Source organism: Pantherophis guttatus, chromosome 5, assembly GCF_059756535.1.
Source record: "Pantherophis guttatus breed Tessera chromosome 5, ASM5975653v1, whole genome shotgun sequence".
Lineage (NCBI taxonomy): Eukaryota > Metazoa > Chordata > Lepidosauria > Squamata > Colubridae > Pantherophis > Pantherophis guttatus.
In genome coordinates this window covers 30,850,030-30,875,701 of record NC_142067.1, presented here as the reverse complement: position 1 = coordinate 30,875,701, position 25,672 = coordinate 30,850,030, and the positions used below count along the sequence as shown (strand labels likewise).

The 25,672-nt window shown below is 33.9% G+C and overlaps 1 protein-coding gene across 16 annotated transcripts in view; it reads right to left on the bottom strand.

Moving 5' to 3' along the window:
* ZBTB20 (zinc finger and BTB domain containing 20) overlaps positions 1-25,672 on the bottom strand; it is a 531,250-nt gene that overhangs the window by 406,998 nt on the left and 98,580 nt on the right. For 6 of the 16 annotated variants that reach the window (XM_087894803.1, XM_087894801.1, XM_087894802.1 and 3 more), the window contains exon 2: positions 12,187-12,238. The exons of the other annotated variants lie outside the window; for them this stretch is intronic. The gene's annotated coding sequence lies outside the window, so the exon portion shown is untranslated. The remainder of the gene's footprint in view (positions 1-12,186; positions 12,239-25,672) is intronic. 16 annotated transcript variants of the gene reach the window in all.

Here is a 25,672-nt window from a genome sequence, read left to right as displayed (position 1 = left end):
TAACATCATTAAGATGTTACCTGGTTGGGTAATGAAATATCTGGAAGCAAACAACCAAGCTCAGAAAGCACTAAGGATTCCATAAACATTCTTATTATTCAGCAAAGAAAAAATAAGCAGCTCTACAATTTTTAAAATAAAAATAATAATTTAAAATAAAATTTTTAAACCAGATTAGATGAAAAATGGAAAAAATACATTATGGCATAGATTGGTTAAAGGTTGGTTAAAGGTTGGTTAAAAAAAACCTGTTAACTAAAGTGGGTCACTATCAGTTCTGCCTTAGAACTCCAAGAACTGCATTACAGAAGGAAGAAATATTTTAATTTATAACATGGAAAATCTAGGATTTAAAATATCTACTTTGTTCAACCTGAATTTGGACACACCGGACTGTTCACAATTATTGCTACTAGTGGTAAATAAAAGAAAAGACACATAAATAGGTGCTGGGAAATGACCCACAGCATGAAGCTGCATAATAGCCAGTATAACATAGCTTTACTTAAACCAAATTTAAATACAATACTAATAGGTCATAGTCTTGCTTGTAGCCATTGTTCTCATCCTGTGCTAAAGAAAATTTGGTATTTTATTTGCTAGAACAATGTGTGAATCCAACCATAGTGGTTTGTCAGCTTGGAGTTTATAATTTACTATTTTGTATGAAGCAGACCACTATAAATATATGAAGCAAGTTATTATAATTTGATCAACTAGCTTAGTATAATATGTTGACTACATCCTGCACTATTTCTATACAATTAGGCATTGTATGTATTAAGTTAGCACAGCATGGAACTGTATCTAATGACTGCAGTTTTCTAGTATGATGCAATGAAATTGTTCAAGGCCATAAAAATATGGCATAGGTACATGGAAAGAATATGTAACATTTTTGCTTATATGGTGTTCTAATTAAAATTAGACTGAGTGATTACAACTTTATTCTGGATCAGCTGCTCCAGATGCCCATTCCTTTCTACTATTATGCTTTATTCACATTTTAAATCAACAGAGAAAAAATAAACTAAAGCAGTTTGAGGTAGTCTTTGCTGCTCCACAGTTTTTTAATTGCATGATGTTTACTATCACATATAACTGATTTATGTACTGAGCTATTAAATAACCATAAAAGTTTGTATTTCAATTTGACTATATGATTTACATGTAACTCCCAGGTACTGGGATCTCCAAATAAGGTTCTTGTTTGAATCTTTTCACAATCGCTGACATAGAATTAAGTCTCATTTAAATAAAAGACTTAAGAAATATCTCAAATATGGAAAACTGAAATGTTCAGAACTATTACAATGGCTGATCTATAAATAAACTCATGTCCAAATCCTTTGAGATACCCACTTCATACAGTAAATTTGGGAAAACACAGAGCAGAGCCTACATGATTCTGTGCACTGCCACAGATAAGGTGGGTTGATCCTGGTTCTGTCCAGTTCTATAGAACCGGTAGTAAAACCGGTGAGAGGCCCGCCCACCTGCCATAACATCACCATGGGTGATCATTGCATGTGCAGAAGTTTTGCGAACCAGTAGTAAAGTAAGTAAACCCATCCCTGCCCTGTTTCCCCCCAAATAAGACATCCCCTGATAATAAGCCGAATCAGGCTTTTGAGCGCATGGCAATAAAGCCAAGGGCTTATTTCTGGGTTCAAAAAATATAAGACAGGGTCTTATTTCTGGGGAAACACAGTAATAAAAAGTAATATTCTTTCAGTTGATCGATATACCTCTCTCAAAATTTAGCAAAAGAATAGCAGAATATAATCTTACATTACACTACTTCTCTATGGAATTGATTTTTTTATATCTGTTCCAGTTCAGCATTTTGTCAGCTCAGTAACCTGGGACAATAAGCAAAGCAGAGATGAGAAGAGGGTCGAGAAATTAAAAATAACCTATAAAAAGTAGTCAGTCTCAAGTAATGGTTTCCCTCACTTTAAAAACTAATCTTCCTTGCCATGCTCACTTTCTTATAAGGGGAAAACAGTTTTATCGTGACAGGTTTACATCTTCAAAAAAAAGCTATTTACCACCATCTATTCATCCAGCCTGACTTTGAAATGGACTCTCAGTTTCTACTGTTCTGTTGTTTCTAAAACTATAGATTCCTTTTCTAACTCCTTAAGATGTAAAGTCCTTCTGATCATATCTATTCAAGAGAAAACACAGCAGAAGTTTTTACACATAGTCCATTTCATCCTGGCATTAAAAGCTGCTGCTATACAAGATCAGTTCCAATCCTCAAAACCCATTAACATCTTAAATGTTTAAAAACGGTGTTTGGATGCTGTGCTCTTTAAAGACACTACTCATGATTTATAACCAAAGTTAAAGACATACAATGCATTTAACAATGTGCTTTACTGAAGTTGTTGCACTGAACATATGCCATCAAACCACAGGCCCCTAAATGTAAAACTATTTTTCACTGATGTGTAAAATATATATTGCATAGAAGAACACCCAGCTGTCGAGGTGGGGGTGGGGAGTTTTGCTATTAGCCTTAATATAGCTTTTATCACATTTTTGAGACTGAATGAACCTTGAAATATTTCTTCAGGCCTCCAGGAACCCCTGCACATTCTCAAATACAGGCTATTAATTACACAATTATCATCTTTTTTACATATGTAGGCCTGTCTATCTACATTTACACTGTTCTTAAATCAAAAATAAGGAATGAAACTTTTTCTTAACTTCCACTTCCTTCTGCCCCACCTTTGTGGGTGTGCCTGCTGCTGCTGGTGCCCAGGCCAATTCTCCTATGCTCGCCCTGTGATGGAGTCCTCCAGGCCCTGGCACTTGCAGAAAGGCAGGAGTGTGCACCAAGGAGAGTTCTAGCATGAAGGTCCTGGCAGCAGCTCCCTGATGTATGTTCCCTCACCACCTGCTGCACCTAACTTTTCTACTCACTACTTTGCTCATGTTTTCCTCACCTCCTCACTTGCACACACATGCACAATCCTCGCCCTTGCCCAAGATATTGGAGGTTGAAAGAATTATTTTGGTAATTTAGGTTTTTTTTTTACATAAATCATGATCTCCCAGATAACCCCTAGTGATATGAAACCCCATTTGAATAACCCTGTTCTAGGGTTTAAACTAAATATAGCATTTAAAAAACAGGAAATATGGTTATGGTATGCATCAAATTTAAGATTTCCATAAATCTTAAAATATTTTTATCATATGTGTGATATGGGTGGATATATATATATATATAAGAGCCTGGTGGTGCAGCAGACTAATAGCCTGTTATTAACATTCAGCTGCCTGCAATTACTGCAAGTTCAAATCTTCCCAGGCTCAAGGTTGATTCAGCCATCCATCCTTTCTAAGGTAGATAAATTGAGGACCCAGTTTGTGGGGGCAATAAGCTGACTTTGTATAAATATACAAAAGTATGAAGGCTATTGCTTAACACAAGCTGCCCTGAGTCTCCGGAGAAGGGCAGCATATAAATCAAATTTATATATATAGAGAGAGAGAGATTCTGTCGAAACGTCGCTTCTACCCTTTTAGGGATATGTTCACAATTACACGGGAAGAAACCCGAAATATTAACTGTACGTACACACACACACACACACACACACACACACACACACACACACACACACACATATATATATATATATATATATATATATATATATATATATATATATATATATATATATATATATATATATATATATATATATTCTGCCATAAAAGGCATATGCACTTCAATCTGCAATATTCTTGCAAAATATATATAGCCACCCATTTGACATATATGATCCTGGACAGTTTACAAAATTTTCTTGAACAAGGTGTCTTGAATTATTGGCAGGCCTTATCTGTTGCATTTTAACTGTTAACCTATGCTGAATTCATGCAACACACCAAGCACATCTTATTATAGCTTAAAATTAGGAATTAACCATAGTAAAGTAGTTGTAATTCCAGGAACTAGTACATGGCATAGACTCTTTAAGCTTATTCTGGTTATACTGTCAATTTGTATATCAGAACACAAAATTGTCAATATATCCCAATTGAAGAATATGTTTACTCGTCTAGATTTATTGATATCTAGACTTCATGAGAAATATAAGATAAGTTTATACTGTGTGTGTCTCTGTGTGTATATATATTTATAGTTTCTTCAAATCAGACTTCCAACAACTCATGGACAAACCATGCAATTTCATTGGCAAGATTTTTAGAAGTGGTTTGCCATTGCCTTCTTCCTAGGGCCAAGAGAAAGTGATTACCCGAAGGTTGCGCAGTTGGCTTAATGGCTAAGGCAGGATTTAAAAGTCACAATCTCCCAGTTAATTTGTTCACAATATATCCTATTACTAATTATAAATATTGAGAATCCTTTCTAAAAATAATGCTATTCACTTAATATTTTACTTTTCCTAATTCTGTTTTTCATTTCAATGGAAAACTGAAGTCTGAAGGTTTCCAAACTAACAAAAACAAAAGTCAATTCAGAATTTATTCAATGTAAATTGTGAGAACAAACGGAAACAAAGATTGGTGTGAGCAAGATCAAATACAAAAGCTTAACAAAAATAATGTGTAATATCTTAACCCAAATATACTTTCGGATGATTGCCAAGACGTTAACTGTAAATGTGGCAGGTTTAGTAGAATACAGTTTGAACTAAAAGTTTTCACATTGAATAGGAAAAGCAATTATAACTCCCTAAAACAACATATATGAATAACAAAAAGTATATCTTAAGTTTCTAGATTCCATGATGATAAATATGAATTTTATTTTGTTTTTATACTAGAAATATGAGGTAATACATTTGGACGTTTACTTGATTAAAAGTTGACATTCAGTCAGTACAAAATATCAGGAGAGAAAGTAAAAAAAAAAACAAGCTAACTATTCTTAGGAATGGAGAAAATTTCTATTTCAGTAGCTTGAATTCAGAGCAATAATATTTATGTAGATTTCAAAGCTGTTTTACTTTTTTCAAAAGGGCCTCTTCCATAGGTAACATGAGTGGATAAAAGAGTATTTTGGCTTTGGAATTTTTCTCCAATAATTATTATCATGACAGATCATAAATTCTAACTTTATTTCTCTCTTTCTCTCTCTTATAAACACATACATACATGTATACATATGTTTTTGAACATTGTGCTGTTGCTATTATGAGTTCTGTTTATGAATCTAATTATAATATAAACTATTCTGAGAATCATAAAGCATGCTATCAAACAATAGAAACATAAATAAACTCAATAAGCATACTAATTTTAATCAGTTGATTAATTTATTTGGAAAGAGAAACAATATTCTGAAAGAGGAAGGCCTTATATCTAGATGTTCATGTGCCTATATGACAGAAGAAAAGGAACATGCTCTGAGTATTTCTTTTGTATCAAAACATTTACAATAAAATGTTTCCTTTCATTAAAAATTCTTTAAAATGTTAATATAAGCATGGAATTATATACAAATTGAGGAGAGGAGGCCTCTGATCTTTTTTACAGCTGTTACAAATTTATTTTCTCTCCCTCCAATAACAACATGGTTCTCTTCTTCCCACATTGTCATATTTAATCAGCAAATCTATAAACCATCAATTCATGTTTTTTAATTTTCAGCAAAAAGTCTGTAAGATTTCCAGTCTTTGATAAAATTACTTAGAGTGCAGTACTGCAGGCTACTTCTGCTGCCTGCTGGCTGCCTACAATTCGACAGTTCAAATCTCACCAGACTCAGCCTTTCATCCTTCTGAGGTGGTAAAATGAGGACCCAAATTATTGGAGGTAATAGGATGACTGCTTAGAGATGGCTGTAAAGCACTGTAAAGCGGTATATAAGTCTAAGTGCTACTGCTATAATAAAGTTCTTCCAAAATAGATGCGGTGAATAAGATTGCAAGTACATATTCAGAGTGTCACAATCCTGATACCCTTAATCCAATAGAATTGGATTCCAGACCTGGGAAGTTTGGAGTTACCGTATTTTTCGGAGTATAAGATGCATCTTCCCCCCCCTAAAAAGGGTGAAAATTTAGGTGTGTCTTATACACCGAATGCAGCCCCACCAACCCACTGGCCCCCACCCTTTGGCCTCTGCTTCCCAGCAAGCAGCAAGAAGAAACAGCTCCTTTCAGCTTCAGCACAGCCTAATTAGCACAAGTTGATTAGATCGGCCTTCCAACTCTCAGCTGTTTTGCTCTCACTTGTTTTGTGCAGGCCTCTGCTGCTTGCTGCAAGGAGGTAATTGTTGGAGCAGATTTTTTTTTCCTTGTGCTAATCAAGCTATGCTGAAAACGAAAATGAAATTAAAGCAGGCTGTTTGCTGTATGATGCAATGAGGCAAAATTGCTGGGAGGCAGAGGCAGATTTTTTTTTCTTGTTTTCCTCACCAAAAAAGGTAGGTGTGTCTTATAGTCTGGTGCGTCTTATACTTCAAAAAATATGGTAGTCATTCTTCTGTTTGATTGAATGAAAGTGAAGCTCTCTGAAGAGGGAAGAAGTGTTAAAGCCAAATTAGTACACTTTGACTTAAGACATCCAGTGAAATGGTATAAAGTCAGTGAGAGTCTGAAATATGACCACCTATATGGGTCTTTTCTGTACCAAGCTTCGGCACACAATTCAATGCTGACCTGAACAGAGTTCATGTTTTTCATTTTAAATTTATGCTGAAAACTTAGAAACACTTTCATCTTCTCTGGTAGGGAACCATTATCCTAACATAGAACATAGAACATATGGGTTGACATTTTAATATCATTCCAAAACTCCTTTCTAAAAAGTCACAGAGAACTGCAATTGTACTTTCTATACTTTGCATATGCCATTTTTCTTCCAAAACACATTATTTTGTACTAGCTTGTACAGAACTTCATTTACTATTTACAGACCATACAATCCAAATTCTCTACTTCTTCAGTAATGACCTCCTTCCCTAAAGTTTTTAGTTTTCTGCAACTGTATAGTCTGGGTGCTACAATTCAATGCCTAAAAGTACTTCCCATAACTTCTATTTTTCAACTTCTTCCGGTATTTATCTTAATTTCAAATTTGTCCCATGAAAGCTAGGAGTACAACTCCACGCAATTTCTTCACACTTGAATGTAAGTTGGTATTATTATATAATGTCAAATATTTTAGCTCAGCATCTGCTGTAGCCAGTTAGATTTGGATGATCTGGTTAAAAAAAGAAGGATGTGTGAAGATTAACATGGAATGTAGATCAGCTATAATTCCTGGATATGAAGATCTGGTATCAATAAGAAGACTAAAGTGATATCATTGGAGATTTATTATGGAGAACATGGGTCTACAGAGCTTCTAGAATGCAAAGGCCTTACCCACTGCTATGCTCTTTTAAATTTTTATTTAGATTTTAAATTTAAACTTAAAGCTGTTTTTAAACAGAACTGTTATTGAAATGTTTTTTTTTAAATTAAGAGCAAAAAATCACAGATGCTTACAGGAATCAATTTTTAAATCCCCCAAAACTATTCTGCAATTAATAAAAGTTATTTTATTCAATTATCTTTTTGATATTACTTTATCCCAGATTCTTACATTCATACTCAAAGAGCCCATCTGCTCATCTACACAAACTACTGTGAGTACATCAGGCTAGTCCTTCAGTTATTACACTACAGATATTGACACCAATTCAAGAACACTCTGTTTCTCTCTGTGTGTCTTCAAGGCATTCAGTGGTCTGAGTCCAAGATATCTTACTGACTGCTTGAAGCACCAATATGAAGCACATGGTTGACAGGTTGTGTAGAGCTCATCCAACTTGGAATAAGGTTGTGAAATCAAATTGCACAAGCTTCAGAAAGCCACCTCACAATTCAACATTTTTTCTTCCTTCAATACAAAGCACATTTATTTGGACTTTGACTTAGTTAATAAGTTCCCATATGGCAAGAAGCAAAAACCCCATTAAAATGTATTGTTTTTATTTCTTGGAAGAGTAGAGGCAAGGAAGTAAAGAAAATAAATTATATATGACGGATACAAGTTTGGTGATATGATTATAGAAAACAGATAACATAGATCTGGGAGTATTAACATTTGAATAAAACTAATATGACTGAAAAGATATCTATATCTAAAAGATATCTATGATATTTATGAAGCTACACATACCTACAAATAGGACTACAACAGTGCTATTGTACTTTTAATACAATTGTGTTGTGCTGAATGAAATCTATGAAATCATTCTATACACTGTCTTCAAAGTAATTCTTCTGCTATTATATTTCTAGATACGCTGTGAGGATACTGTATGCTATTAAGAAACTTCAGAGTTTCTTCAGAGTTTGGTAAATATTACAGTCTTGTTCCATTTCAGTTCATGGCATGGAGAATTGAGCCTCTCTACTTTCCTCTCACAGAATATAGAATTGAGCTTCTGTAATTCATCCCACCTTATTTTTATGAAACATATGTAATTTTTGTTTAGAAATATTTGTTTTATCATACTTATTGCTGTAATTTGTAGCACACAGTGGAATTTCATACTAAAAACAAATGCAAATTAATGACTACAGACCTAAGTAAAGTTTGATAAAACTAAATTTCCTGTCAAAATTATTTCTTATATTTCCTAAATTTACTCTGTTACTTTAAAAAATGCTAGTTGTGGACTTATAAATACTGTGATATGATAATGAATGTTAGTAACTGAATTCATATAATTAACTAATTATTTATAATACAAATTAAATGACTGAGTAACCTGTTCTTCTTGTTGTATTTAATCTAGTTCTTATATTATTATTTAGTTGTTTCAGTTTGGTCTAGTGGTTAAGGCACCAGGCTAGGAAATAGGAGACAGTGACTTCTAGTCCAGTCTTAACCATGAAAGTCAGCTGGATAACTTTAAGCCAGTCACTCTATCTCAGTCCAACTCATCCACAGGGTTGTTGTTGTGGGGAAAGGAGAAGGAGGAAGGGTGTGTTGAATGTGTTCGCTACCTTGAGTTATTCTAAAAACAATAAAGGCAGGATACAAATAAAAATAAATAATTATTTATTTAGTAGCACAACTCCCTCTTCTGGTCACATGATTATCATTTGTCTTTGGCAACTGTTGGAGTCTAGTGACTGTGCATTACATTTTTTACAAATCTGCATTACAGCAGCAGTGAAGACAAAGTGATTACTCCAAGGACACCTGGCTGGTTTTGTCCTATGGTGGGACTAAAACTCATAGACTCACAGTTTACTACATTAAACTGGTTATATAGTTAAATATATAAAGAAACGTTAGAGAAGAAAAAAGCGAAAAAGCAATACAGTTAAAGAAAAAAAGAAAAAGATAATTAAAGAAGCAATTTCCAGTGTTCTTTGCAGCAGCTACAATTTATTATTATTATTCCTGGTCCCTTTTTCAAAGTACGTTACAGAGATCCCATCTGTTCCATAGTCAACCCCTTTTTCAATCAGCAAATCCACAAATCACTGTTTCATTTTTTTCCATTTTCAGCAAAAAGCCCCTAAAAAGTTTTCAGTCTTTTATTAAAGTACTTTTTTTTTTATTTTTTGACCAAATAGCTCAGATTTCGTCATTTAAGCTAATTATGTTTTCTTTACAATCCATTCTTCCATTGTGGTTTTCCATCGGGCTTGAGATATCATAAGCATTCAGTTAGGATACTGAGAAAACAAGCAATTCTTGTGAAATATAAGAAGGAAAGAGGCAAACACAATTCTATTTACCATCTTCTTGAAGCAGAGTTATTTTAATTTAATTAGCTTATTTTACATTGTCCTTCCATTATTTCAAAAGTAAAGTTACCTTTAGCGCAGAAAGCAGCAAGTTGAAAAATATATATTTTAATTCTTGATAAAAAAGATCAAAAACTATAAGTCTACGATTCATGCTATATAAATTCTTTAATACTTTGAAAAATAAAAATATTCGCAATTTCAATCCTTTCAGGACAAACAGACTGCACAATTAAGACAAGCTTGTAATAATCAAAGAAGTCATATACTGATTGTATTCCAATTATACATAAAAACTATATGAGAATCAATTTAAACTACAGGCTAGATTAAATACTAGGAGAGTATGAGTTCCAGTATGGTTTTAAGCATGAAGAAAGCTGGGTGACTGAGCTTCCAGTCATAAGAGGAAAGCAATGGAAAATCAGTTCTGAAAACCTTGCGTGAAAATTACAAGGATTTGTCCAGGCAATCATCAGAAGTCAAGACTGATTTGAAAGACAAAAATATAATAATTTTATTTCCAGGTTTGGTCGTTGTTCTGAAAATGTAATGAAGCAAAAATAAAAACTAATAATGTAAGGATTTGCATTTTCTTATAATTGTGGGAGTATTTGAAAAGATGGAAAATGACATAGTGTTCATTTAAAAAATTTTGCAGTCCCAACATCTGTAAGAAAACGGATCTTATCTATTGAAATAAAGATATATAAAAATATTTAACATGGCATTAGAAAAATTCTTTAAAAATCAAATTTCCAAGTACTTCATAAAGCATGTTAATTATAAAACATTTTAATTTTCTTTTCATTTCCTATAAGCATTCATCAATATCAAAATATAAATATTTTGTTAAAAAAGAAAAATGAGAAGATTAGTGTAACAAAGAAAACGATTTTAATAATCATAGAGAAAAAAATGAAAAAAATTACAAAGTTACAGTTTACAATAGTTTTCGATAATAAAATAATGAATATAATATTATGAATTTCTTAGGTTATTTGTCAGGAAATTTCAAGGCATATTACCTAGCTTAATGCTTGGTTTGGAACATATATTGCAATATCCAACCAAAAGGCAGATGTTGAGGTGATACATGTTCATGAGCACAAAATTGTAAGGCATAGAAAGCCTTTTCTATCTTAAATATTATTCACATGTGGCACATACTACTCCCTTAAAAATGATAATTGCTTGTATTTGTTAAGAAAAGGAAAGGAATGGAACCACGTTCAGCAAATGAAGCAATTTTGTATTCATATTAAAAGACTTGCCATAAGGTTTAGACATGCCAAATCAGATTGAGACTTGATATGGATCAATCTGTTCACACAACAGACTGATGTGATAAAATAGATATTGTCTGTGGGTAGACACAGCATGCATTTACATTGCTGTTTTTCTGGCAGAACCAGGTTTACAGTTTCAGATAGTTCTGGCAGCATCAACATCATAACTTTGTCCAACCTGTGTATTACAATTGCCCTGCTAGGACCTGCTTGTTATTAACCTGCCTTTGTGACCTCCAGATGGTTCAGTATAGGATTGATTGCTAATGGTATCCTAATTTTGGAACTCTCTCCATGTATTAGCATGATAAGTTCCCAAACTGTCTCATTAAGCATTGCAGTTTAAAACATAATGATATCCTGGCATCTATAGGACAAACTTTTTCAAGTAAATGATAGTCATCTGACTGCATATATATTTTTAGTTTCCATACTTGTCAGTATTATAGAACTAGATCTACCTTCATTGTTTTATTTGTTTCTGTGATTTATTGCTTTATAACCTTGCATTCCTTTATAGGAAACAGTGATATATAAAGAGTAGTGAAAATCCAAGTTCCCTGCAGATCCTCATTGCTTTCTTTTTCAGTAAGGGGGAAATTTTTACAGAGAACAGTTGCCCAGCTACCGAACGACATGAATTAAGAATGTGCAGTAATTGAGTTGAATCATAAGAGATTCTCCTGGATTTCAATATTAGCTTCTAGGAAGGGTAGAGTGTGTTCCACTGTATTTTCGTACCCAGGGGAGAGGCAAATTAGAACGTGCCTGCACCCTTAAACTAGCATTTCTGAGAGCTGCTGCCTATGATTGGGAAGACTTTACAAGATTGCAGCTCCTCAATCATGAGAAGATTCCACAGCTTGTCTTTGACTTACGACCACCACTGAGTCCTAAATTTCCTCGTTGGGAAGCAAGACGGTAGGTAAGAGAATTTTACCCCATTTTACAACCTTTCTTGCCACACTTATTATTTAAGTGAATTAAATAATTATAATAAGTAAGTGGTTAGATTTGCTTTTTTTCTTTTACAACACTACAGTGCTATGAAAGTTTCTTAGCTGAATCTCCTCAGTTTCATTTGATGTCAATTTCCTTAACACATAATCAGCATGACTATCACTAACTGGTCTTCATGGCTGAGTAGTACTTACAAGAATTTAAACTGTGTCTTCTTGTTTCGTATAGATGATTGTATTCAGGAAACTAAAATTTAAAAAGAACGAAACATGAAGTCTACATAAGTAGTTAACCAATTTCTTTCTCATAGATGAAATAATATAAGGCACCAAAGAAGTTTCCCATAGCATCACAAAACTCTTTTTTGTTAAAGTTTTTTTTTAATTCAGTATTTTCAATAGTTTCATACAAATCCAGAAAATAATACACAGTACATGTCAACACTAATTTTGTAAAAACCTGTCTCAGTTAACAAAAAATACTATTGTGAAAGTTACATCAATGGCAGGCTTAAGACAAAAATAATTCCTAATATGTCACTGATTTGGGGACTTGTATTTGTCATTCAATCTTGAATACTGTCTTAAAATAATAAAATAAAATCCAGCAATCTTGGCATGACTGACAGCAGGTAGGCAGGCAGAAGAGGTACCTTTTGAAATAAAGTGTTTACTCTTCTCACTGAAAAAAGCAACAGTACCTTTTATTTTCTATCCAAATATAATGAATGACCAAAAAAACCTATACTAAAGAATCATTAAAGTTTAGCATGCATTTTAATGAATGGACAGATAACAAGTTACATTGCAGAGTATAAAACAACAGTATACATTAAAATGCTCCTCTGACAACCTAAACGTCAGACAAGAAGACATTATTAATATAATCTTAAACGGATATGGAAAACATTACTAGACAGAATATGTATAATTCACATGCAACTCTTCTGCTCTTTAAAAGTTTCTGTTACAATACTATACTTTTGATTTTGATCAATACAAATTCTTATTATAACACAATAAATAACAGCCTATTTGTAATTCCATGATGTACAATTGTATTTATTGTATTTAACCCAAGTAATTTAATAAACAGCCACAACAAATATGTACAATTCCCAATAGATAACATATAATGCCAAAGTTTTTTAGAGTAATATATTAATAAACAATTCCTGACTAAGGTGACAAATTTAAGAATTATTCTACCAAAAATGTTGGACAAAATCATCATTACCAATCATTTCAAGTGAGAATAAAAGCCCTTTGATTCATAGATAAATGTTGTGTGCATGAATGAGGTATCATTTTATAACCATTAAAATTAATAAATAGAAACATTCCAAATTAGTTATATCTTTCCACTCACCTCTGAATTAAAGAAAAATGCTTAATTTAGCCTAACACAATTAATTTGGAAGGGACGCTTGATTAATTCTGATATGCTGGGTTTCAAATAAACTAGATGAAAGTAGTAGGCAGAAAAAAATATGTCCAATATGCTTCCTAGAGAAATTCTCAATGATACTTTTTTTTATCAAAAATGAACCCCAGTAGCCAAGCTTATACTTTATACTGTGAAGAGGAACGTATAAGGAAGAGCTTCAAGGAGAGCAGAAGGGATTCAGTAGAGTATGGGTGAGTGCCAGCGAATAACAATTCAGCAAGAAAAGACTCCAGACCAAAGCAATGAAATGCTAAAGTGATAGAGGCACATATAGAAGTAGCAGGCTTGGCAGCAAATTACCTGAGGCCCAAGACTAGCAGCAATCGGGGTAAACTAAATAGAAGTGTTGCATGGCCTATAAGAGGGGTCTCCAATCTTAGCAACTTTAAGACTTGTGGACTTCCCAGAATTCTGGGAGTTGAAGTCCACAAGTCTTAGAGTTGCCAAGATTGGAAACCCTGGCCTATAAGAAGAAGACATGATCCAGGGACAACTGCTAGCAATAGTAGGAAGAATCCAAGCTCCATCACAACTGAAAAATAATCATGAAATATATGAATTGTAAAATAGGATAGAAGGTAGAGCCAGAATAAAGTTTAAGGGAAATTGTTTCAGCTCGCCACTAATAAAATCTACTTTAGCAGAAAGGTAACCATGAAGCAGGGTAGTTTGTCAGCTGACAGCCCAAGCAGCCAGAATTTCCTACCTTACGAAAGGAAGTTAAACACTTAACTCTTGCTTATTGCATTTTATTTTGGGGAGCCAAATGTATAATTTAAGAAGCTTTATGCAACAGCAAGGGAATATTTTTGCATTCCCTCTTTTTTTCCTCTTGTGCTCCATTTTTTTGTACTGATAGTGATGCTAGTTTAAATTAGATGAAGAGGCAGCCATGCATGAAAAACTGCACTCAGCAGGTTCTATCAGTCAAAAGTCAAGGATATATGTCCATGATTTATCATGCTTTTCATGGTAATTAGTCAGAGTGCATTTTGCTTTCTTTAACATCACTCTCTGTTTCCTTTCCTTTTTGTTTTTTAACCTTTGGTCTCTTTTTCATGCATTACATTTACATATTTCTCATTCTCTTATCCCATACTATGTTTTATTTATGAATACAGACCTTTCTGATTATATCTTTAATGTAAAAGAGACTGTAGTTACTGTGTCTGTCTTCAGTTTAAGCTATTCCCCAAATCATATACAAAAAAATTAAAATAAGTAACAACTTACAGTCAGTATTAGGTTTAATTAGGTATAATGAGACTTACTGATTCACTGTACTAATAGTAGGTAGAAATGTAATTACCTCTCAATTTCATTTTGCTACCTTAATAATATTTTATAAGTTCCATTTTAATTGATAAAACCTTTGGTAAAATCAACATAGTAGCAAATAGCAGCATCCTTGCCTAGACAAGAAAGCTTTTTTATCTAGCATATTTTTGTACATAATATTATCAAGAAAACAATTGTCCTTCTACTATGCATACATTCTTTGTAGGAAGGTAACCCCACAGTTAACCACTTTTTACAATAAAATACAGTTTTACAAAACTTATTTCTACTGTTAATTAGTTAATTAAATAATTAGCTTATTTATACCCTATTCATTCTCACACTATTTACATATTTAAACAGACAAATTAAGAAAAATGAAAGCAACAACCAATCCAAGAAGAAAAATGCAACAAATTATTTCTTTGCTTTGTTCTTCTATACTTTTCAGACTTACTTAGGATGATGGTTAATTTTAAATGTTTTAAAAGAATTGAAAACCAAAAATTAAATATTCTGACTAAAACTACTCACTTGTTGCAACTGTAACAACAATAATTCAGATAACTTAAAACAGATTTTAAAGCAAAATTATTAATCATAACTACCGTTTCTCCAAAAATAAGACATCCCCTGATAATAAGTCCAATTGGCCCTCCCCGAAAATATTTAAATGCATACGTATCTGGTCCCCACCATTTACTCTGGTTTCCTCCACATGCCCCAAAATAAGACCTGCCCAAAAATAAGGCCAATCGCTTATTTTGGATTCAAAGAAATATAAGACAGGGTCTTATTTTCAGGGAAACATGGTAGGTTTTTGTATTAGACCAGAGAGTGTAATGGATTTTAGTCTGATACCTAAAAGGAAATGTTATACAGATATGAAAGTGAAAAACTACCTAAGTAATAAAAACATAGAAAGAAAGTAGAGAGATCTGCCTTCAGTTTAGTAAGTGACAAGAAAGATTTGTTTTGTTCTTTCACCAAAATCTTTTTGTTTTGTTCACCTATATCAAGGCATGTTAATGAATGATGGGACCAAAATCATGGTTTTTAAGTATCGTATAACTTAAACTTATAGTTTAACTAACTGTTCTCAGTTTGTTTTTTCTGAAAGCCAGTTTATGTATTCTCAGAACAAGAGGAAGTGGTGGATCAACAGTAGTTACACAACATAGCTAAAACAAACGAAGTATTTACTTTCATAATGGATGCTAACATTTTAAAGAAGTAAATAGTACAATCATGGCTATTTTATAAATAGATGAAGCAGTTCAACATTGAGTATAAGAAGGTGAGTGTAGACCTTTTGGAAAATCAACACAGCCAACTATTGGTTTCTCTCTATTAAGAGAGAAGCATATGCTTAAAATGTTGTTTATAGGTATATGAGAAACGTCCAACAAATGCACATAATTTTGTTGAATTCAGTGAGAAAAAATGTAGTTGCCCACATTCTCTAGGCAATAGTCAGCTTTGCAAATTTTTCCTTTTCCCTCAATGCCTGGGCATTCATGGCAGTAGAAGAACAGCAACCACAGCACAACACAGGTGGCCTCTTTCCGTCAATCAGTCCTTGCTATTACTCGTTCAGTGCTCAAAATAAAAAAAGCAAATATAAAAAGAAAAAACATCTTTCTGGTTTCTTATTCTTTTGCCATCAAAAGTAAAAGACAGATAACTTTCCCTATCCCATAGTTTGTCACAACAGAAATATTTTTGCAGCAATGAATGTTCTTTTTAAATGAGTACGTTTTGTTTGTTGACACGATGTTTTACACACGTGTCTTATTCTGCATCTATTTCACATAGCAGTAGTACAAGTAGTCCTTGACTTACAACAGTTCATTTAGTGACCGTTCAAAGTTACAGTGGCACTGAAAAAAGGACTTAGGACTGTTTTTCACTTATAACCATTGTAGCATCACCAAGGTCACATGATCAAAATTTGGGTACTTGGCAACTGGTTCATATTTATGATAGTTGCAATGCCCTGAGGATACGTGATCCCCTTTTGCAATGTTTTAACAAGTAGTCAATGGAAAAACCAGATTCACTTAACAATCGTGCTACCAATTTAACAACTTCAGTGATTCACTTAACAAATCTTGCTTTCCACAGGGTTTAGCAGAATTGTGATCATGAATCAAGGACTACCGGTGCCAGCTATGTGTAGCTTCCCAACAGTGCTGCATCTGTATCAGAACCAGTAAATTCTGTACATGAATATGTTGTTTCCACTCAGAGTAGTTATGATTCTACAGACTTGTAGAATCATAATATTGTAGATAGAGACCATTTATACCATTTAGTTAAGTTTACCAAAATCATTCCTTTCACTGGCTCAAATTCCGCAGAAACTCCAGAAGACACTTGACAGGGCATGCCTAGATGGCAATACATATTGCATACTAGAATTAAGCCATTTAAAACAGTTAATTGCTCTTTTATGAAGTGGAAAACCTTCTTGTACTTTTGGCTCAGAACCATTCCAGACAATTACAGGTGCTGGAGGAAACAAGGAAAGTAGGTGAATCAGAAAGATTAAAAATCTACTCCTAATTTGTCCTTCCCTTTTCCTGAAAATAGGGAGAATTACATCATTGCAAACAATTTACTTACTTACTTGTTAATATTATATGTCACCTGTCTCATTATACAAGCAATTATATACATACTTCCCCATAGTTTTGAAATTTTACCATGACAGCTGGCTATTTAAGTGTAAGACTGGTTACTTATATTTTGCTGCTCATGTCTCTCCCAAGTTACCATCTTCTTCAAACACTTAGTACTGTAATAAACCCACTGACTACTTAACCAACCAGTCTATTGTACATTTTGCCCTTTGCAAAAGATCTTAATACTGATTGACCATGTATTAATGAGCTGAGGGTTGTACTGATGTTGAAATATTTTTTAAAAAAGATGATTCTCTTCTTTCTCAGTAGCACCAGTTCAGCAAACCGTGCTCTCTGGCAAAGAGGCTACCCATTCAGTACAGGCAATTCAATTTATGGCTTAGTAGAGAAAGGCTCTGTTACACATTCTTGAGATTCTCAGCATATCACCTATAATTTGAAGATGAGAGAGAGAGAAAATGCTACCTCGTAATAATACCCATTGCCTGAATTTACCTATAACAATTCAGTTCATTCTACTGTTTGCATTTTAGTCTTTTTATGGCCAATACTCATGCATCTTACAATGCTTGCCATTCCTGGGCGTTCAAAGTTCCTATAAGAATTTAAAGCACTTTCCAAAATAAAGAACTAAATAACTGATTGGCAATGTCGAGAAGGTCTCTTTATTATTATTAGCTTTCAAATAAACTTCCATTCTCTAGATATCTGTCTAAACGTGATCTAAATGCAATGGCTCTTTCTCCAATGCAATAATAACACAATAACAGAGTCGGAAAACCTTGGAGATCTTCTAGTCCAGGCCCCTGCTCAAGCAGAAGACCCTATATCTGTGATGGCGAACCTATGGCACGCGTGCCTAAAGTAGCATGCAGAGCCATGTTGCCTGGCATGCACGGCCTCAGCTGTTGCTCTTCTGGGTTTCTGGGGCACATGTGTGCATGACAATCAGCTGGCCTTTGCCCGTGCAGCAGTGCCAGAAACTGGAAGAGCTGCTCTTCCAATTTCCGCATGTGCACCAGCCAGCTGATCATGTGCACCAGAAACCAGAAAAGGAGCTGCCTGGTGTACATGCATACACAAGCATGCACACCGGGCAGTTCCTCTCCTGGGTCATTTCCCTGAGCGCGAGCGCACGCTCCCTTTTCGGCACTCAGTGCTGAAAAGGTTCGCCATCATTACCCTATACCATTCAAGACAAGTGGCTATCCAATCTCTTCTTAAAAGCCTCCAGTGATGAAGCACCCACAACTTCTGAAAATAAGCTGTTCCACTGGTTAATTGTTCTGTTAGGAAATTCCTCTTTACTTCTAGGTTCCTTCTCTCCTTGATTAGTTTCCATCCATCGTTTCTTGTCTTGCCTTCTGGTGCTTGGAAAAATAGGCTTATCTCCTTTTCTTTCTGGCAGCCCCTCAAAAAGTTGGAAAAATGCTATCATGTCACCCTCTAGCCCTTCTTTTCACTAGACTATACAAACCTAATTCCTGCAGCCATTATTCATATGTTTTAGCCTTCATCCCCTTAATCAACTTTGTTGCTATTTTCTGCACTCTTTCCAGAATCTCTAAATCTTTTTTATAATATGGTGACCAAACATGGATTCAGTATTCTAAATATGATCTTATTAAGGCTTTATAAAGCGGTACTAATACTTCACGTGAACTTGATTCTGTCCCTCTTTAATACAACCTAAGATTGTGTTGACTTTTTTGGTCAACATTGCTGGCTCATATTTAAGTGATTGTCCACTAGCACTCCACAATCCCTCCCACAGTTATTGCTATTGAGCCAGGTTTCACCTAATCTGTACCTGTACATTTGATTAATCCTAATAGCCTTCTACTTGCAACATTCAGGTAAAATGAAGATAATTCCTAGTTCTCCACAGCTCTCTAGTGACACACACACACCCATGCTCTATATTCTCATTTTTCTCACCCTTTTAACTATTTTAGTTATGACTATAGATAATAGAATAATGCAAGGTGGAATATACTTTTTCCAGAAACAGCAGAGGCAAATTAGAGTATCGCATTCATTATGATACTGAAAGACCAAGGAAACAGTTGTCAATGTTCATCCTTCATTTTCTTCAATAATTTTATTTGCAGAACTAACATAAACTGAACCTAACCCTGATGTCCTATCTACCTGAAATATCTATAGACTCTTTACACTCAAAGAGGCAGAATCACAGTTCCCTACAGGATGTGGTGATATATTGTCAACTTAATTTTTTTTCTAATAAATCTTAGGCAATCAGAGCTCAGAGAAATTTTTCTTTGCTTGATTATTTCCAGTCCAGATTGCTGCTAAGGAGCTCTGACATTAGCTAACCTAGCAAGTTAACTGGCAGCTCCTATACCTCATCTGTTCTTTCAGCAGCTATTGTTCTGTGATATTTAATTAATAGCCTTACTCTTATGTGAATTATACTTTACTCTGATACCTAAGGACGTCCATCCATCTATCCATTCAATTGCATAGCTGCACATCTCAACAAGTGACTATGGGCCACAAACAATGGGAAAACAAATTAATGACCATCCCAATCACAAATACAAAAATTAAAATACAGAGCCTGGTACAGAACAGTTCTTCATGAAAGTCAAACAAAGTCAGGGCAACCCTAATCTCCAGAGGGAGATTATTCCATGGGGTAGGTGCTACAACAGAAAAAGCATGCCTACGGACCCTGACAAACAGACAACAGGACCTTGGCCAACAGGACCTGTAGCATGTCCATTCTGCTGGACCATGTCAGACTGGTAAGGAACCTGATTCTCCTTCCCACCAAGGAACCTGATTTTCCTATGGAACAATCTGAGTTAGAGTTATAATTGGCCTAATAACAGAGAAAACTAGAAAATGGGAAACTCTACTCCTGATGCAGGAGGGGATTGGACAAATATAATACTTTTGTGAGTAACATCAAACAAATGAAATCACTCACTCTGAAAGGATAAGCAACTTGTGAGAAGACCAGCACATTTATAGGCCAGCCAAGAGAATTTGCCTAAAATAATCCAGATTGCACAATTAGGTGATATTTTTTGTGCCTCACATAAAGAGTTCATGTCAAAATCTATGGTTTGTATTGTGACACTTATTATTCTGTGAAACCTATAACCAACAAATTAACTGTCATCAGACTTGCTGTGGAGAGCGAGACATTTCTACAACTAAAAGAGGGTGTAGATCTTTCCTAGGAGATCTGAATAATACAAGTCCCTGTTAAAGAAAGAAAGACATTGATATATATTGCATTACTTCTGTCTGATGTTAAGAAATGAAACAATGGTCCAAAAGGATGGAAATTATACTAATTCAACAAAATAAAACAATTCCTTCCTATTAGTCTTGGGAAAGAAGAGGAAGGCAGTGAGGTGTCCAAAATAGGAATATGTCACAGATTCAGCCAGAAAAGAAATGGAAAATGCAATATTATAGTTACCAATGATCATCAACCAGAATTAGGGAGTTGAAGATGTATCTGACACCTCCAAACTCAGAAGATGAGAAAAAGGAGAAAATAGACAGATAGATGTGATATAAGGAATTAAACCAATGAGGTGACAATCAACAGTTTTCAGACTATACAGAAATGTAATGTAAAAAAAACCTCCCAATTTTAAGATGTGCAGAGAACAGCCAAATTTCTATTTCCTTGAAAAATTTAAAGCTTTCTCTACATGTGCAGGTATGCATATGCACAAACAGTATCTCATACTCCCTATATTTTGCAAGAGCTATAGCTTCTATATATTCATGATTGTTATCTTGTCTGCAATAAATCAACATATCTAGTTATATCTTCTCCCTGAGCGTCTGCTGCTAAAGTACCTGCAGTGTTGATATTTATTATCAAACCTTGCATTAAATCTCACAATTATTTTCCTGTTAGTTCCATGTCATCCTCAGATTTGATAAACATATTTTTTTTCTTCTATTTAACCTATTTATATAAATTAGCAACACAGGGCCAGGACAGTATCCTCCAATATTCAACTTAAAACTTTTTTCTTCAGGCTAATACTTGCTAATGAGTACTACAGTACAATGCTTAAATGGCTGTGAAGTCATAAAAAATGAGAAATTTATCATGTTTCAAATAACATGAAATGCTTTCTTGAATTCAAGACTGATATTTCTACCACATCCCACAACTTCTGTAGTTTATAATCCTATCAACAAAGAAGGTAAGATTGAAGAATATGTTTTTTTCCTATTCAGAGTTATTATTGCTCAATTCTAGTCTCTTGGCATGTCACAAAATTACAAAATAGTTTGTCTTGATCAACTTTTATATTGTTCATATAATTTATATTGTTCAAACTGAAAAAAATCTTGCTATATAAAATAAATTTATCTGTCTTCTTTATCATCCATTAGCATTTCAGATTTTCTAACCAATTCTCTAAATATTCCATTGCTGTGCTCTTATTATACTTCATCTTGGGGTCATATTGTAGAAACAGACGAATTAATAATGTTTTAGAGTATAGCAAATGATCCAAGTAATCTTCTATTTCTTGTAATTCTTGTTATTCACTATAAGTCAAATGAAAATATCCTAAAATAATAGGTTCTTCCATTTAAAAAAAATGACAAGTAATGGTAATTTTCTAAAGGGAATCCCTGTGCAACTTGGACATACAAACTAGTTTTGTAATGGATTTTTATGAGTCAAATTACTGTTACATGTTTCAGTTAAATACAGGTAGTAAAATCAGTTTGATAGCAATATTAACACAAATATGATAGGATCCAGCACCACTTTAACAAAGATTGTGACTTTGAGGAGAGTTCCAAGGAATATCCATGGATCTTCTCTCCAAACTTCAGTTGAAACTGCAAGACTGTGCTAGGAAAAGCAGGGGGCTTGGGTGAATGAAAGTTATAAGAATATTATTGTTTTCAGCGTATTCTTTTTATATGTAGATTTATAGATAATCAAGATTAGACAGTTCAATAAAACTCATTGGCTTTGCTGGACTCTATTTGCCTGGATATTTTATAGTTGGTCTCTGCATTACAATAGAAAATTGGCAAGCTATTCTTCTAAATATTTTGACAGGATTACAAAATGTATACATTTTAAAAATCTAAAGGAAAGCTATTCGGCTTTTCATTTAATTTTCATTTGATTAAACACAAAGTAAATTCCAGGGGAAAAAATGAAAATGAAAAAATATATGAATTTGGGATTCACATTTTGCAACTCTGCAGACACTCACTGCTTGAAAATCAAAAAGGAGTCAGAAAAATCTGGAAAACTAGAAATTTTCTCTAAGTGCTCACAACAGCAGCTATATACAACAAATAATGCAGCTCAGTTTTATCCATTAATTAATTGTTTCCCCACATTTTCCTCCATCTTGGTTTTTTTATAAACACAGAGCGTCACAAACCTCACAGTTACATTCCAATAATTACAAAGACATAACACAAAAATAAAAAATATGAAAACAGGTTAAGCAGCTGTTCACCTGGTGCCAAACTTCTGAATCTTCAGATTTTCAACACATGTTGATGTAGGAATTTTGGTAAAGGATTAGTATCAGTTTTAGCATTCTATCCTTTAATACAAAGGAATGTAAAAGAATAAAAATAGTGTTTTCACTCAGTCCTTCTATCTCTCTTTCTTTGTTATAGTTCTATGTTTCTCTTTAACAATGGACTTTTCACTAAACAAACAAATGCAGGAATCAAAATAAAATAAAATAAAATCTAGCATTAAAATAAACAAATAAGTGCATATAAATAACTTTGCCGGATCCTTAATACAAAAAACTTGTTTCCAAGTGGATCCTTCTGGGGAAAGAATTACAGGAACAGAAAATTTCCTAAACAATCTCTGTAGTCATCAGCTGCCTCAATATATGGACAAAGGGAAATGGCCACAACTATTCTTTCAGGTACTTGGGTCCCAGGATGTTTTGGTTTTCAAAAGTATGCACTTTTTATTTCTATTGAGCATTTCTTTATTTCTCACATTGAGCACTTTATGAGAGAAATGAATTCATTCAATATTACTTATGAATAATAAACAGTACTTTGCTTATATTAAGACATTATTTTAATTATATTTCTAAGTCAAAAAATGATCAAATTGTTAAGAAGATTATTTTACATAGTATTAAGCAACAGCAAATCAAAATCAAGTAAAGAAACCAAACAAGTTTTCACTGATTTCCTGTTTTCCCAAAATGTTCTATTTTAAGATTCCAATTGTGTATCCCCATCCCATGGTGCTTCGGTTTATCGCCTCTGGTGGTTCTGATTCAAAAGATTAGCCAGAAATATCACCATTGCCCAGGGGATGCCCAGTGGGGGCACCTTTCATGTCCCCATTAATGGTACCTATTTATCTACTCGTGTTTGCATGCTTTCAAACTGCTCAGTGGCCATGAGCTGGAGCGAATGACAGGAGCTCATCCCAACACACGGCAGCATTGGATCTCAAATGCAGGCTTGTTGATTGTCAACCCACCATTCTAACACATGAGCCTCTGTGCTCCTGTTCAATTGTATATAGTTATCAGAGAGAGGGGGGGAGGCAGGCAGGCAGACACTTTTAGTGTTTATATTTAACAGTCCTAAATTAATCTGGAATATATTTCACAATATTTTTGAAGTTCACAACTGTAATCACATTCAAATTCAGAATTGTAATAAATTTTGAAATATTTAATGTATATCTAATGCACATAATGTATATGTACAACAATGTTCATATATGTTCAAGGCCTTCTAATGTTGATGAAAACTTACCACACTACAAAGACTGAATGTTTTATTTTCAACTGTGTTATGAGAAAAGGCTAGGAAGAATATATACTTGAGAAAGTATATGACATAATAATGAGAGAGAGAGGAAGGGAGGGAGAGAGAGATATGGATGGATGATAAGAGATATTTTTCAGGTTTTCTTCAATTTCAGTATTCAAAACGTTTTCTGCTACATCATTTCATAACACAATAGGCCACTTTACAAGATTAAGAAAAAGATCTCAGATTTCTATGTTATATCTTCAAGAAGGCTGGATCAACTCCCTGACCTATTTTAAAGGAATTTACTAAGATGACTCTTCACTCAAGGGATAAGTGCTTGCTTACAACATCTTCCTAAAATATTCTCAGTGGTCATATTAATACTACCCCTTTGGTTTCCAAAAGAGTTAAAAGAGATTCCTAACACTTTATTTCTGCACTGCTGTAAAGAAAAGAAATATTTGTATTTAGGCATCTACTTAAACAACATATTTCGTTTTCATAACATTTGAAAGACTCGGCATTTAGCTGCCTTACTGTGTGTGTATATATATCAACATATAGCCATCTGTTTGAGTAAGACAAAACAAAACTACATTCAGTCATATTTATTGTGCAGGTGATAAATACGTATGCATGAAAAACTAGCAATAACTCTGCCAGTTATATAACTGAGTTGGGGGGAAAAAGGCAGAGTACAGAAATAGAGTCATGTTATGGAGGCGGTAATAGACCATAGTTAAAACTGTAACTTATTTATAATTACAGGGAGGCTTATTTTTCTATTAGCTATGAAAGTAATTCCTTGTGGTAATGAAGATTATACTACTGTCTCTAAAGATGCATTTATCAGAAATGTTACAAGTAAATACTTCAAACAGTTTAAAAGCTAAAATCACATATTTTAAAAATCTGAATAATAGCATTTAGTGCTTTTAAAACCTGCCTACAAATGGTTTTATATTGAGCAGTGATACTTCATGAACATCTCAGATATTAGATAAAATGTTATTAGAAAGATTTTTTCTTTAGTTAAAGATGATTATTTTAAAAGCCCTCAAAAAATACCAGCACAAAATAGAAAAAGGTAAAATTATTTTTGAAAGTTCCTTATTTTGTAATTTACTCCTTGTATGCATTCCTAACAATATGTTCTATTATAGTCCCAAGCCATTTTGCAGCCAGAAACTTCAAAATCCTCAGAATTATTCAAAAACCAGAAACCAAGTATCTAATTTAGGTGAAACCAGGGTCTTATACAGGCCTAGTAATTTCTTGGCATTTCTCTTTTGCACAGTAGATCATTAAGCATTATTAACTAAAAAGAAACCTTTCTCTTCCATAAGCTTATGACAACAACGTAGAAAAAGGCTGTATGAAAAAGACAAATCCAGTGTTGTGGCCTGCCAGCGGCCTGCGCGGATCGTGGCTGATCCCGACGAAGAGGAGGCTGATGTGGTGTTGCACCAGCAGCCTGCACAGCCAGCACTCGCGTCGGACAGCGAGGAGGCTGAAGAGGATGTGGTGCCAGAGGCAG